This window comes from Phlebotomus papatasi, chromosome 1, assembly GCF_024763615.1.
Source record: "Phlebotomus papatasi isolate M1 chromosome 1, Ppap_2.1, whole genome shotgun sequence".
NCBI classification, from domain to species: domain Eukaryota; kingdom Metazoa; phylum Arthropoda; class Insecta; order Diptera; family Psychodidae; genus Phlebotomus; species Phlebotomus papatasi.
Window position 1 is genome coordinate 96,180,804 of NC_077222.1, and position 7,416 is coordinate 96,188,219.

The 7,416-nt window shown below is 30.8% G+C and overlaps 1 long non-coding RNA gene across 1 annotated transcript; it reads left to right on the plus strand.

The window, feature by feature from the left end:
• The first annotated feature begins 2,915 nt into the window (after positions 1 to 2,915).
• Positions 2,916 to 4,719, plus strand: LOC129809895 (uncharacterized). The gene is made up of 4 exons (XR_008752686.1): positions 2,916 to 2,982; positions 3,592 to 4,062; positions 4,127 to 4,173; positions 4,241 to 4,719. It is a non-coding gene; the product is annotated as an uncharacterized LOC129809895 (long non-coding RNA).
• Positions 4,720 to 7,416: the final 2,697 nt, after the last annotated feature.

Genomic DNA, 7,416 nt, shown 5'->3' on the forward strand with positions numbered 1-7,416 from the left:
AAGTCTAATAAAGTCCCTAATGAGAAAGTTCTACATTTTCTCCAATTTCTCATAGTTTCCATTATCCAAACTTGGAAAATTAATTGTCAAGACACTAAATAATTACTGACATTACACTAAAATTTTGTTATTTTTGAAATACTTGAAGTGAATTTTAGTTTATGACTATAAATGAAAGTTGTTCTATTTTTTTTTGTCCCAGCAGAACATTACTATTGACACATTCTGAGTAAAAATACAGATCTCTTGCTGCCAGTACTGTACTTTTAGACGTAAGGAAATTACTTTAATATTTCTAAATTAAATTTTTTTAAACATACTTGAAAAAAGTTAACAAAACTTATAAAAAGACTTAAGTACTACTGTTTATCTGTGTTCGATTCCGTGATTAAATTAACAAATCGGGTAATTGCATTGAATTATTAGGGGAAAGTACTCTCCCTCCGAATGTCCATGTCCATGCCTTCGAATAATGTGAATTTTCTTCTATTTTTCCTAAGAGACTTACGCATTTCCATGAAATATTAGTTAGCTTATCAATAATTATGTGTAAGTCTCTTAGGAAAAATAAAAAAAAATCATATTATTTGAAAGCATGAACATTCGAAGGGAGAGTACTTTCTCCTACTGGATTTGGTTAAAAAAAATGAGTTTCAGAGAAGCTCATACAATTTTTTTATACACGAAACTGGTCAAAACTGATAATCAAAAGGACGAGTTTCAGGACAATTTGATAAACCATGTATGATATAGAATAAGACATGGTATAAAAGAGAATGGCAAAATGGATATCACCACCCTAATTTTTTCAGGATTAAGGAATAAGAAAATGTAAAAATTACAAGCGGATGAGTAGGGGAGACCGGGGAGGTTTGGGACACTTTTTCATGTTTTGACTTTGAGACACTATTCCAAAAAACCACGATAGTGTATTACAATTTTGTGCGGTCTATAGGATACTTATGGGTATTGACTTTATAAAAAGTACTCGATAGAACTTGGAAAACAACTGAGTTTTCTTGGAGAAAATAAAACATTTAACTTTACGCTTTGTCCCAAACCTCCCCGATGTGGGGCAGTTTTGGACGCAAAAGGGGATGTTTGGGACGCGTTTTTTTCTCGCATAATTTGTATTATTGGAACAAGTTAATTAATTTTAAATACCAGATTAAAAATATTTCTGATAGAAATAAAAATGTTTCATCTTTTATTTACACTTAGAAATTAATATCAATTTTATTTGTACAGTAGAGTCATTTATTGTCAATCAATTACTTAAAGTATTTTCTTCTTATTTTCCATCTACCTTTCTTTGCTTTTTTTATTCTAAATATTGCAATCATGATCATCAAATTCCTCAGGCGAGTAGATTTTCTTGCAACTCTTAGTTCTGAACTCATTGATGGAGTCCTGTTTGATTTTACGACAACTGCATTGTACCTGTTTTCTCATTATTTCTCTGAATTATCTCTCGCCTTGCCTTTTCTGGAGAACTTGTTCGAGAAATTTTCGAAAAAAAATAGTTTCTAACTAGATTGAGCAAAGATCGAATATCCTCTGAGAAGGAATTATTGATTCCCAAGACAATGATGATTTAATTGTCCCTGTAGTTAGAGAAAGCAGCTGCACTGATAAACTTTGCACAAGAGGGAGATTTTCAGTAGAAACTGGGCATTACTCTTTATTTTGACAATAAACAATTGCATACCACCTACAATCTTGTCGAAAATCAACGTCCCATTCATCCCCTTTCAGGTGTCCCAAACATCCCCACGTGTAGTTTTGGTATTTAAAATCTTTATGTAAAAAAGAAGAGCGTATAATCTCTGAAACTTTTATAAAAATATCTTCCCAGATTACATTGCTACTTAATGAGATAAAAAAGTTTTGATTATATATCGCTGATATAAAATACCAAGAGCAAAACTGAGACGTCAAAATATACGATTTTTATCAATTTAAAAAAAAAATTCATAGAATTAAAATAATAAAACTAAGGATAACCATTCTTTTAGTCAAGATACATCTTAATATTGCCTACGATACAGTAATGGTTAAATCCCATTTATTTCAAAAATTAATTGAAAAAATCGCCTTGTCCCACAGTACCCCTGTCCCAAACCTCCCCGGTCTCCCCTACACTTTTTTAACAATGTAATTAAGGTTGTTTTCACAACGTCCTGTGTATTACAAAAACAGCAGTTTATTCAGTTCACCAATAGATTTCCTCTGAACTTTGTCATATAAAACTTTACTGCGAACTTCCTGAAAGCCCACGTTAGTATTTTTCGAAATGAAAGTAGTCGAATAAGGAAGGCAACTTTACAAAGACTTTTCTGCTCAGACAATTTTTGCAAATAAAACTTTGTGTTAATAAAATCCTGGGTAAATTAATAAACTCTGCAGTTCCCCTTTCTGACTGTTTGCAATAGAAAAGGCGTGAGAAAGTGGTTTAAACTTTAGTCAATTACAAAATGAAAACCAAACAATTGAAATGCACAAATTGTTGACAGGACGCTCTCAAGTAGTTCATTTTTTTTAATTCCCTGTATTTTTGTTGAAAGATAGATGGAAATGTGGTAAATTTTTCGAATGAAGCAGCCTTTGTATATTAGAATTTTTGTTGCGAAGTGAAAAAAATAATATTCAAATTTGCCATGCACAGTAAAAAATTGTGTAAAATTTTACTACCATTATAGAGTTAAATTGACCACTTTAATTGTTTAATTTTAAAATGTTAAAAAAATACACAATATTTTGGTAATTTATTGTCACGTGATAAAAAATTACCACTATTATAGTCAAAATTTTTCAACAAAGTTGTTGAATTTAAAAATGTTGAAAATTTCACACCATTATGGTGGTAATTTGTGTCTTTTTACTACTATGATAGTCGCGAAATGTGGCGTGATGTTGCTAGCTTCACTGTGGTGACTGTGATACTGTTATTCTGCGCGACCAACGGAAAGCGTTCACAAAGAGGTAAGTTTAGTGCTTTTATGCTATTCTAATTTAATTTTTCTAATAAAATAAGTGGTAAATCGAGAGATGAGAATTTGGTGTAGTTCAAGAAGTTAGTATTTGATTGATTCTTGCAAATTTTATTGAGACAGGATGTATTTTGTGTAATGCCAGAGAAAGTGTGGTTATGTCAAATTCATAATTTGGAAATTTGTGGAAATTTTGTAAGAAAACTATGATTTAGAGACGAAAATAGATAATTAGGACCTCATTGAGTCCACCAAGAATAGATCAGGCGATCAAGTGCGTCACATTTCACGAAGAAAACGATTTAATGAATTGATACACTTTCTTAGACTCCCGGATGACTCATTTGGAGGGTTTTTGTGAATATATTTCCACATTTTTCCTAATATCATGTGAAAATTGGCAGGATGATTCTATATAGCACCTATGTAAGACAATTTGTGCCATAGATGTGCAAGACTGTCCGCCTGGGTTGAATTTTACACCGTGAACTTGTTGAAGCGTGAAATGTACTTTCTCTTACTTCCGGACAGATTGATTGAAAATAATATTGAAAATATTAAGAACAATTCGTAAGATTTATTTTTTTCTGTTTTATGGCAGAGAAACTAAGAAACAAGAACAATTATTTAAATCAACCTCATAAAACCAAGTTTGACGACCAATTGCTGCACAAACAAATAAAGACTTTGAAAGCAGACAATAACGCATGTTCCGGGAACATCAATAATCAACCGAATATCTTCAGTCAAACAGATGAATCACTCAACCCATTCAACGATGGAGATAGTTTTGCTCTAATTAGACGGGACATCAATGAAAAAATGGAACTTACAGAGTTGCTCAACAAGTGGGAAATTCTAAAGACGCAAGATGGACTCTTCGAACACTTTAAGAATCTAACAGAAACTGACATCCAAACTATGACTCCAAAGCTCAGGGATAAATACAGTTATGCTTTACTTTGCATGCATGAAGAAAGAATTCGAAGGAGAAAAAGACCTGGAGAAATTCATAAAAGCGATTTGCCACTATTTCAAGGAAGATGCTGACACAATTTTGCAACACCGAGAGGTATAGATTGATATTTCGTATTTTGAAGCATAAGTAATTTTTGTATGCTATTTGTATTTTTCAGATCAATTCGCAAAATCTCATGACGTCACATCCTGGGGTTTATAATAGGTAAATTTGATAAAAGTATGTTTTAAGCAAATTTTTTATATAGAATTTTCATTATTACGATTTACAGAAAACACAGGAGATCACATGATATTCTACAAAGGGCAGGAGATTCAGAAAGGAGCAAATATCTGGGAAGCGTTTGAAATAATGTTCGCAATGTATTACATTTTCAATGAATGCTTTCCCAGAGAGATTGCTTGCACACTGGAATTTTTCCAGCGATACGTGTTAAAAATACATCCAACAGATGGAACAAAAAATATGAAAAGAAGTGTGTCCAATGTAATATGAAAGTTTTGGGCTTAATGAAGAAAATAAAAAAAATATTTTTTTGTGAACAATGCGTGTTTGTACTTTTAAAATTTTAAAACATTCAAAATTAAACAAATTTTGAATTAAACAAAAAAAAATCAACAAATTTTAAATTAAACAACTGAAAATTAAACAATTTGAGAATTAAACAAAAAAAATTAAACAACTTTAAAATTAAACAAAAAAAATTCAACAATATTAAAATTCAACAAATTGAAATTCAACAATTTTTAAATTAAACAACTAGAAATTCAACAATTTTTTAATTACACACTATTTTTTTTAATTACACACTATAATAGTGGTAATTTTTTTTACTGTATTTAATGTCTGATTTGTTCAGACAGTCACAAAGCCACAAGATTCTCAAAGAGGAATAGTGAAAAGAGGTTGTAAGTTTTTACGGATATATCTTCGATAAATTTTGTAAAGGTCAACTTGTGACGTAGTTTTCAAAACTTCACTTTAGAGAGTTGTGTCTTTATTTTTTTATGAGATGTCTTTTACAATGTTTGACTTGCCTTTCAATATAAACTTTGAGTTATAAAAGTTTTCCTTTTTATTTCTTGAACTTAAGCAGGGATTATGGATTGATTTATTAGTTAAACATATGTATACACACCAACTTCTCACACTTCAAGGGATTAAATTTTGTAAAAATTTTAACTCTGAGGTTTCAGGAAAAAATATGTCACAATGTTTGTTCGTTCTTCTATCTGGTGAACTATTTTATTCATGGGATTTTTGAAGATTTTTTTTCCCTCAGTAAAATACTTTGCAAAATATCTCACGACAAGAATGAACTTGGTGAGATTTTCTACTGTAAAAAAATTACAGTAATTACGTAAATTTTAACTCGAATTCTTTATTTTATTAAATATCATTTACTCCTTTGCTTTATCTACAGAGAAATATATTTCCCTTTGTAATAAAGTTCTTAGCCATATTGTACTATCTGGAAAATAAATCATGATAAAGTCTTCAAGGAATTTCAAGTTAAAATATGTACTTTATAATCTTCTCTCAGAAAAAAATTACAGAGAATGAATATTATACTGCACAAGTACTTTTATCTCACTCCCCTATAATAAATTCAATTCTTTAATGAATTCATGAATAGAAGAACAAAGTGAATTTACTTGAATTTTGAAAGTAAATTGGTTAACTTCTTATTCTTAAAAATAGTAAAAGTACTCATACTCATTATCAGATCTAACCTCATATGAAAAATTAATTATAATTTTTTTTGTCACTTTCAGCAATTTTAAAGGTTAATTAACAACAACAACAAAAAATAAAAAAGTCAAATGTAGATAAAAACTCAAAGATTGTCTGCAAAATAATTAAATACTTAGTTAAATTCTACCTTCTCATAGTCGAGACATCCAACTTTATTGTGAAACAAAAGTTAAAACTTTTGTAAAGTTTCAGAAATTCCACCACACCGCAAATATGGTTTGGTCACTTATTGAGGAAAAGTTTTAGAATAATAAATGTCTTAAACAGTTAAGAACTTTAAAATATCTAAAGAGGCCTTTGAGTGGTAAGAGCTTAATGGACTTGATCAAAACATCTTATTGTCTTTAATAAAACTTTAATACAGGAAAATTTTTAATTTTTTAATCGAAATTAATCTTATAGGGGAAAGTTCCTATGCTTCGTACAATCGCAAGCTTCATAATAACTAAATTTTTCATAAGATTCTCAATAAATATGACTAATCGCACCCATATTTTAAAAACTAGGGGAAAGCGCACTCAGTTTTTAAGATATATTGCGGAGTCACTTAGGATCCTACAAAGTGTGGACACTTTCCCTTACTTGAAATTTTTCAATTTGAATTTTTAAAAGACTCTTTAATTTTAATTTCAATCTATTTGATTCAAAAGAGGACAAACTATCCTCTGTATACAAAAATGGCCCTATACAAATAATGTCAGGTAAATTAGGAGCTTTTAGTGGCCCCATGATCAGGATAGACCCCTTCTTTCGCTCCCTAGCAAAGTTTTCCAGAGTATGACACTCTCCACAAAAATGGAGTTGCGAAAATTGCGACTCCCTGAACTGAGCTTACCAGTGAAAAGAGTACTGGAGATGAAATCCACCACATGAGTATCGTAGTCACCGGGCAGTGAAAGACCTAGAATGGAGTCGGTAAATGCAGAAATATGATCATATTTACGAAGTCCGCAGGCATGTTTGTCACTTTTGAATATGTTTTAGAGGTGATCTTGGCGGATATTTCGTCCATAGCGGAAACTGGGGCAGTAGTAAATACGGGATAGTTATAAACACTAATTTTATGTCTACATTACTTGGACTTGTGTCGACTATTTGTTTCAAGAACAAAGATTCTTATACTACCTATCAATTCATATAGGTCTCGTCTTCTTAATTCCAATGTATAATATAATTTTAAAAAATCGCAGTGTTTACAACTACCCCGTTTTTATTTATTGCTCCAGTCTGTCCTATACGAAAATATCGTTGATTCATTCCTTTTTTTCACAATTTCGCAATATTTATTTACAATCTGTTATCTACAAGAGACATTCAGTAAATTTTATCAAAGCAACAAAAAAAATAACTATATACAATATTGACCACTGTCGTTATTGCATGATTTTTCGCACACTATATCAAGTTAAACACCTTGACACTAAACCACCACTGCAGGTCACTTCGAAGGGAGGTCCTGTGGGTCAACATGTTTAAGACGTCTATAAGCGTTTCTTCTTAACGGTTTTTTGAGGTCAAATGTTAAAAGGGCTCTAGAGAGCGCATTTATCAACTGAATGGTATCATATTTGAACTTGTTGGAAAGGTCTTGAAATTTCCGATAAAACTGAACCGGTTCCAAATATTTCTGAATGGGTAATGACCTGGTTTATAACCGATAATTAATTTTTAATTCGAAATTCAATTACATTA